Source organism: Haliotis cracherodii, unplaced genomic scaffold (genome assembly GCF_022045235.1).
Source record: "Haliotis cracherodii isolate W230 unplaced genomic scaffold, xgHalCrac1.p SCAF_13, whole genome shotgun sequence".
In the NCBI taxonomy this organism is placed as follows: Eukaryota; Metazoa; Mollusca; class Gastropoda; order Lepetellida; family Haliotidae; genus Haliotis; species Haliotis cracherodii.
Window position 1 is genome coordinate 29,942,050 of NW_027266268.1, and position 9,327 is coordinate 29,951,376.

Genomic DNA, 9,327 nt, shown 5'->3' on the forward strand with positions numbered 1-9,327 from the left:
CGTACATCTCAAGGACTTGTAATGTATATGTCAAGGACTAGCAATGTACATGTCAAGGACTAGTAACGTAAATGTGAAGGACTAGTAACTTATATGTCAAGGATGAGTAACGTACATCTCAAGGACAAATTATGTATATTTCCAGGACTAGTAACGTACATGTCAATGACAAGTAAATAACATATCAAGGACTAGTAACGTACATGTCAAGGACTAGTAACATACATGTCAAGGACTAGTAACGTACATGTCAAGGACTAGTAACGTACATGTCAAGGACTAGTAACGTACATGTCAGGGACTAGTAGCATACATGTCAAGGACTAGTTAGGTACATCTCAAGGACTAGTAACGTACATGTCAATGACAAGTAAATAACATATCAAGGACTAGTAACGTACATTTCAAGGACTAGTAACATACATGTCAAGGACTAGTAACGTACATGTCAAGGACTAGTAACGTACATGTCAAGGACTAGTAACGTACATGTCAGGGACTAGTAGCATACATGTCAAGGACTAGTTAGGTACATCTCAAGGACTAGTAACGTACATCTCAAGGACTAGTAACTTACATGCCAATGACTAGTAACGTCCATGTCAAAAACTAGTAACTTACGTGTCAAGGACTAGTAACGTACATGTCAAGGACAACTAACGTACATGTCAAGGACTAGTAACGTACATGTCAAGGACTAGTAACGTACATGTCAAGGACTAGTAACGTACATGTCAAGGACTAGTAGCATACATGTCAAGGACTAGTAATGTACATGTCAAAGACTAGTAACGTAAATGTGAAGGACTAGTAACGTAAATGTGAAGGACTAGTAACATACATGTCAAGGACTAGTAACATACATGTCAAGGACTAGTAACGTACATGTCAAGGACTAGTAACATACATGTCAAGGACTAGTAATGTACATGTCAAGGACTAGTAACATACATGTCAAGGACTAGTAATGTACATGTCAAGGACTAGTAACATACATGTCAAGGACTAGTAATGTACATCGCAAGGACTAGTAATGTACATGTCAAAGACTAGTAACGTAAATGTGAAGGACTAGTAACATACATGTCAAGGACTAGTAATGTACATGTCAAGGACTAGTAATGTACATGTCAAAGACTAGTAACGTAAATGTGAAGGACAACTAACATACATGTCAAGGACTAGTAACATACATGTCAAGGACTAGTAACATACATGTCAAGGACTAGTAACATACATGTCAAGGACTAGTAACGTACATGTCAATGACTAGTAAATTACATTTCAAGGACTAGTAACGTACATGTCAATGACTAGTAACATATATGTCAAGGACTAGTAACGTACATGTCAATGACTAGTAACGTACATCTCAGGGACTAGTAGCATACGTGTCAAGGACTAGTAACGTACATATCAAGGACTAGTAACGTGAGAGTGTGCAAACTTGACATGTTTCCTCATGACAAAGCTATGCAGGCCGGTTAAGAACTGGTTAATTAAATGTACCTCTAGTGATGAATAAGTTTGCTAGTCTACGCAGCCGATGCCCCTATTCCGAGACAGCTGGGTCGCGACCTTGTCAATGATATCGTTATATACTTCTCTAAGCTACATTTCGTTCTAGTGGGTTAAAACATTGCATTTTTGACTGCCTGCCAACTATTGAGTTGTCCTAAGAGATTACTCAATGGGGCTTTTTGGTGCTGCACCTCTCAAACACATACACAGTTGTTGAGTTTTTTTATGCTCTCTCCACCCATTCCATGAACCTACTTGCTCAAAATGGATTTAATGGTCTTGTACTATCAAATCTCAAGAACCCGGAAAATTAAGCCTTAACCTATCCTGTTGTATTTATGGTGTACTGAAATGAAGAGAACGGCCACCCGCGATGTACATTGTAGCCAAACAACTGATAACCAGCGCTCTGATGTGCAGGTGCACCGTAACCTGACCATAAATGTGTCTCCCAACCAACCAGTTTACTCCTTAAACCAACACCATCTCCTACTGGTGTATAAGGTGTAGATGTTGGATACATATTTTGCTAGTAGCTAAATTCAAACCTAATCATTCTGTCATACTTTAACCTGAATTTTAATTTAGTGTACGGAAAAAAAACTAAATCTTGAAATTGAAAGTAAAACCCGATCCTGGTCTCGGCACCAAATGTGTACTTTGCGTTGTGTTCTCTACTCCCTACGCAGTATACTTTGCCTACATGTTCTGTAAGGCTCCTGGGTTATTAGTTCTACTTATAGGAAAACATACAAAACAGGAATGAAGTTTAATGTAAAGTTTATTTTAACAAAAACAACAAACTTTATTTTAATACTCATTATACACATACACACTCTACTTCCAACACTGAAACGATACATCAAATCTCCTGATGCAAAATACACAAACACTATCCACACACTACCACACTTTTGATAATATAACACAATAACCATACTTGACAGGCATTCTAGAGTGCATAGATCAGTACAAACGTAACTGAAATCATATGTTGATAGTTTGAATACATTAAGGAGCACGTGCCTGTAAACATGTCAAGTTTGATACCTGTATCGTCAGTCCCCTGTCTTGTACAATCCCCTGTCTTCTGATCACACACTACACAGTCCCCACTACATCTGTGTTGACACTCACTCCCGTAGGCCCCGTCCTTACACCCACGACTACAGCGACCATCTTCCTCACACACACCATCCACACACGACCCACTACAACGAGCAGTGCAGTTAGTGCCATGAAACCCACTTGAACATTTGATGCATGGTCCATTGCCACATACGTCACATCTCTCTCCCAACCATCCATCAATACAAGCTGAACATCTGCCATGGTGGTCTCACACATTGTTTCTACAATTCAGACAGTTCTGGTGACAATGTTTCCCATAGTACCCTTGTACGCAGCCCTCCACACACGATCCATCATGGCCGTAACAGAGGGAAGACTTGCAGGAGGTACTGCACGGCGTGTGACAGCGTGGACCGTGCCACCCAGTCACACACCCTTCCTGACAGGCTGCAGTACGTCGATGACAGTGTCTTTGTCCATCTCCTCCTTTGTAACACTTCTCAGGACACGTTTTGTTGCAGTGATGGCCATGATAACCTGGTTGACACACTTCACATACTCCAGTCTGTCTGTCACAGCCAGTGGTCCAGCAATGTTGACAACTCTCCTCACACTTCTGTCCATAGAAGCCCGCTTCACATCCACGTAGGCAGTAGCCGGTGATGCTGCATCTTTTATACAGACAGTTGTCACATGTTGTGTTACAGAAGTCTCCTGCCCATCTTCTCTCACACCCAGCCAGACATTGTCCTGTATGTTTGTGACAGACTGGCCCCTTGCAGTTAGACGGACATCGTTCATCACAGTGTGCGCCAGTCCGTCCTCCATCACAAGATTCAGAACAAGCACCTGTGTGTCGGTGACAGTAGACAACGCCATCTACCCTACTGCTGGTACATCGTCGTGGACAGGGTGTGTCGCAGTGTCGCCCATAGAACCCTGGCGTGCATCTGAAACATTCCCCAGTGTGTCTGTCACATCCGTCTGTGTGACAACTTCCATGGCAAGGAGAGCTGCAGTTTGATCCGTGACACCCGACGGTACATGACTGACATCTAAGCCGACCATTTCCATGTCTACAACCACTTGTCTTACATAGGTCGTGACTCGGGGGGCACTGAAAATAAACATTTTTATGGTAGTTGTATGGTAAAGTATCAGATAAAACATAAGTGATATTTAAGAAACGATATAAAAATCCTTAAAGTAATGATTTCACAAATTATATCTCAGTTTCTACGTTTTTAAATTTTAATCGATTGTATGGTAAATTCGAAGTATCAGGTAAAATATAAGTGATACGTTGTTTAAGAAGCGAAGTGAAAATCCTGAAAGTAGATTCCACAAGTTATATTTCAGTTTCGTTTCTACTTTAATCAAATAAACTTTTCTAGACCCTTTCGGACATACAGAGAATAATTTCATTTCATCACTTATATACATACTTACCAAATGAGTCTGTGAGCGACAGCAGGGTCATCACCCCACCCCATAGGATCACTCCCATCTTCATGGTCCCAAGAGGCGAGCAGTTCGTCCTGACTGATGAAAACATATGTAAGGATAGGACGATTACTGCATAAGTTAAGGTTTAGCCGTGCGGCAAGTGTTATATTTCTAGCTACATCCTTCACACTGTCATCGTCATGAACAACACCATAGCTGTTATGTTGTAATAAACCATGCCGACTAAGGGACCGACCATGCGTGGGTTTGGAGTGGGGACTAGATATTTTGTTCAGCTGCAAAACCAGATGGCTTTTCATATGAACACTAAGAGACTAAACATCATTCTAAAAGTCACCAAGCAACAACGTATTTTTGTGGCAGACAATATCCTTCTTTTGAAGAGTCAGAAGCATAAAAAAGATTTCATTATTTATTTATTATTTTTCGATAAAATCACAGGCTTGGCCATGGCATGATGGGTTCGACAGTCTCAGACAACTGGGTTTATTATTCAGTGACCGCAAGCATCGTAGCCTGACGTGTCCCAGACGTGCTAACACATTTACTGAAGCAACTGGAAAATCGGTGTGCTACAAATGATGGTCTTCAACCCATATACTTACTACTTTATATAATTACCTTTGCGTCCGATAAAAACACACATCAGTACCTACCTTTCAGAGTGATGACCTGATACGACATAATCTGACAGTCAAGTGCGCCCAACTGTACTCCTACCTGCGATTTTATATGCACCCTCTTATATCCCTCATGTCACACGCAATCTTGGTATAGGTGTTTGTTGGAATTTGTGATTAGTGTGTACTGTTAGGACCGAGATAAGACGAGGAGATATTTATAAGACTTGGTGGCAGAGAATCCCTTGTAAATCTGTTTTAACGCGCAGGTCTTTTCATTATTGATCTTTTTAGAAATCGTTTGTAAAGCTTATGAGTAGAGATAATATATCAAGTTTGTGACTGTGATCAGTCGTGGTGGTAGTGTAGTTGTTTGGTGGTGGTGTAGTTGTTAGGTGTTGGTGGTGTAGTTGTTAGGTGATGGTGGTGTAGGTGTTAGGTGATGATGGTGTAGTTGTTAGGTGGTGGTGGTGTAGTTGTTTGGTGGTGGTGGTGTTGTTGTTTGGTGGTGGTGGTGTTGTTGTTATGTGGTGGTGGTGTAGTTATTTGGTGGTGGTGTTGTTGCTAGGTGGTGATGGTGTTGTTAGGTGGTTGTGTAGTTCTTAGTTGGTGATGCTGTAGTTGTTAGGTGGTGGTGGTGTAGTTGTTAGGTGGTGATGCTGTAGTTGTTAGGTGGTGACGGTGTAGTTGTTTGGTGATTATGTAGTTGTTAGAGGTGGTGTAGTTGTTTAGTTGTGATGGTGTAGTTGTTTTGGAGGGGTGGTGGTGGTGTTGTTGTTTGGTGGTGGTGTAGTTGTTAGGTGGTGGTGTAGTTGTTAGGTGGTGGTGTAGTTGTTAAGTGGTGGTGTAGTTTTAAGGTGATTGTGGTGTAGTTGATTGATGATGGTGGTGTAGTTGTTAGGTTGTGATGGTGTAGTTGTTAGGTGGTGGTGTAGTTGTTAGGTTGTGATGGTGTAGTTGTTAGATAGTGGTGTAGTTGTTAGGTTGTGATGGTGTAATTGTTAGGTGGTGGTGGTGTTGTTAGGTGGTGGTGTAGTTGTTAGGTGGTGGTGTAGCTGTTAGGTGGTGGTGGTGTAGTTGTTAGGTGGTGGTGGTGTAGTTGTTAGGTGGTGGTGTAGTTGTTAGGTGGTGGTGGTGTAGTTGTTAGGTGGTGGTGTAGTTGTTAGGTGGTGGTGGTGTAGTTGTTAGGTGGTGGTGGTGTAGTTGTTAGGTGGTGATGGTGTAGTTGTTAGGTGGTGGTTGTGTAGTTGTTAGGTGGTGATGCCGTAGTTGTTAGGTGGTGGTGGTGTAGTTGTTAGGTGGTGGTGTAGTTGTTTGGTGGTGGTGGCGTTGTTGTTAGGTGGTGGTGGTGTAGTTGTTAGGTGGTGGTGGTGTAGTTGTTAGGTGGTGGTGGTGTAGTTGTTAGGTGGTGATGCTGTAGTTGTTAGGTGGTGATGGTGTAGTTGTTTGGTGATGATGTAGTTGTTAGAGGTGGTGTAGTTGTTTGGTTGTGATGGTGTAGTTGTTTTGTGGGGGTGGTGGTGGTGTTGTTGTTTGGTGGTGGTGTAGTTGTTAGGTGGTGGTGTAGTTGTTAGGTGGTGATGTAGCTGTTTGATGGTGGTGTTGTTGTTAGGTGGTGGTGGTGATGTTGTTAGGTGGTGGTGTAGTTGTTTGATGGTGCTGGTGTTGTTAGGAGGTGGTGATGTAGTTGTTTGGTGGTGGTGATGTAGTTGTTAGGTGGTGGTGGTGTAGTTGTTAGGTGGTGATGTAGCTGTTAGGTGGTGGTGTAGTTGTTAGGTGGTGGTGGTGATGTTGTTAGGTGGTGGTGTAGTTGTTTGATGGTGGTGATGTAGTTGTTTTGTGGTGGTGATGTAGTTGTTAGGTGGTGATGTAGTTGTTTGATGGTGGTGGTGTAGTTGTTAGGTGGTGGTGATGTAGTTGTTTGGTGGTGGTGATGTAGTTGTTAGGTGGTGGTGATGTAGTTGTTAGGTGGTGATGTAGTTGTTTGATGGTGGTGGTGTAGTTGTTAGGTGGTGGTGATGTAGTTGTTTGGTGGTGGTGATGTAGTTGTTAGGTGGTGGTGATGTAGTTGTTAGGTGGTGGTGATATAGCTATTATGTGGTGATGTAGCTGTTAGGTGGTGATGTTAGGTGGTGGTGGTGTAGTTGTTAGGTGGTGGTGATGTAGCTGTTAGGTGGTGATGTAGTTGTTTGATGGTGGTGATGTAGTTGTTAGGTGGTGGTGATGTAGTTGTTAGGTGGTGATGTAGTTGTTTGATGGTGGTGGTGTAGTTGTTTGGTGGTGGTGATGTAGTTGTTAGGTGGTGGTGATGTAGTTGTTAGGTGGTGGTGATATAGCTATTAGGTGGTGATGTAGCTGTTAGGTGGTGATGTTAGGTGGTGTTTGTGTAGTTGTTAGGTGGTGGTGATGTAGCTGTTTGATGGTGGTGGTCCAATAAAAATAAATCAGATCCAGAAGAATACCCAAAATTTAAACAAGACTTGATTACACAGTTTTACTTGTATTTGTGTAGATGATTGTTGTGGCCTTTCCTGGGCTCCAGAGTCTGTTGTACATGTGTTGTACATGTATTGTGTCTGTTGTACATGTGTTGTACATGTGTTGAGTCTGTTGTACAGCTGTTGTACATGTATTTTGTCTGTTGTACATGTGGTGTACATATGTTGTACATGTGTTGTGTCTGTTGTACATGTGTTGTGTCTGTTGTACATGTGTTGTGTCTGTTGTACATGTGGTGTACATATGTTGTACATGTGTTGTGTCTGTTGTACAGCTGTTGTACATGTGTTGTGTCTGTTGTACATAAGTTGTACATGTATTGTATTTGTTGTAAAGGTGTTGTACATGTATTGTGTTCGTTGTACATATGTTGTACATGTGTTGTGTCTGTTGTACATGTGTTGTACAGCTGCTGTGTCTGTTGTACATGTGTTGAGTCTGTTGTACAGCTGTTGTTTCTGTTGTACATGTGTTGTGTCTTTTGTACATATGTTGTACATGTGTTGTGTCTATTGTACATGTGCTGTGTCTGTTGTATATATGTTGTACATGTGTTGTGTCTATTGTACATGTGTTGTGTATGTTGTACATATGTTGTACATGTGTTGTGTCTATTGTGCATGTGCTGTACATGTGTTGTGTATGTTGGACATGTGTTTTACATGTGTTGTGTCTGTTGTACATATTTTGTACATGTGTTGTATGTGTTGTACATGTGTTGTGTCTTTTGTACATATGTTGTACATGTGTTGTGCATGTTGTACATGTGTTGTACATGTGTTGTGTGTGTTGTACATATGTTGTACAAAACTAGACCATGATTGATTGGAGACAAAAGTCACTTTTATATATAAGTCCTGCCTGAATGTAGTCATGCATGACGTCCCGTCAAATTGGTCAGGTCTGACTTCCTGATGCGAAACAATTGTCTTTTCAAATTCTGATAAAACAGTGCCCGCTTGATCTAATGATCATGCACCCGGAAAATCAACCCTTGAACTATCATGTGGTATTTCTGGTGAACTAAAATGAACTGAACGGCCACCCGTGATGATGCCACCTGGTACAGCGTGACCAAACAACCGATAATCAGCGCTCTGGTGTGCAGGTACACCGACTTAATATTGTCATGTTCATAAACGTATTTTTACTACAAAATCATCAAATGATACAACACGCCACAAATTACTAAGATTATAAAACAAAACAAAAACATTCTTGGTATATTTTCTCCTCATAAAGACATAATCATGGCATAAACAAAGGAAATACCTGACTTCCGCATGAAGCTTCAAAACAACTGTTAGTTACAAGCTCAGAACTATTAACACAAAAGCATCATTTCAAAAAGAAATATAGATGAGAACAACGATAACAGGCGGCAAGGACACCCTTTCTGAATACAAATCAAGGTTGAGCTAGATGCCCTTTCGCATGACCTCACCTTTTGGTTAAGCAGAAATGGCAGCAATAAACGAATGTTCTTCATTATTTCAGCTGACTTAGATAGCCTTAAGGTGTAAATACGTGTGTTCTGATGAAGGAAAGTCAGTTTGTCTATGATAAACAATCACGTTTGATTTCGGACAAAACATGATTGAAAAGTCTGTGTCACTCTAGCTGAATTAGGTACAGATGTAGTTCATTGTAGTTCCGTCGTATGGATTCAACTGTCACGCTCTTTTTAACAAAAATATCCATATGTTAACTGAAATGGACTTTCTAAAATATGTAAACTTTATTTTACACGCGATCCTCCGTCGATGTAAAGGCAGGTAATGGGAGTAATGCCCATATTTTATTGACGCTTCTTTCGACACAAAAATACACAATTCACTGCCTTACATTAACGGAGGAACTCATGTAAAGTGAAACAAAAATCTTCATAGCGTTTTATTTGAAGCTACAGTACCGTAGCACTGCTGTCATAATTAATCAGCATCTAACAGCTTCTGACATATGTGATGTTTTATGCCGTTTTTTTATGATTTTGTTTGTTGTTTAACGTCACACTCACCAATATTCAGGCAATAGGAAGGTGGTCTGTAATCCAGACAATCCAGTGACTGATATCAGGAACATGGGTCACGATGACATGCATCAACCAACTCAGCGAACCTGACCACCCGATCCCGTTTGTCACCTCCTA

At 41.2% G+C, this 9,327-nt stretch overlaps 1 pseudogene; it reads right to left on the reverse strand.

Annotated features, from left to right (window-relative positions):
* Positions 1 to 2,400: 2,400 nt before the first annotated feature.
* LOC139459166 (scavenger receptor class F member 2-like) lies at positions 2,401 to 4,147 on the reverse strand (annotated as a pseudogene).
* Between the last annotated feature and the right edge of the window lie 5,180 nt (positions 4,148 to 9,327).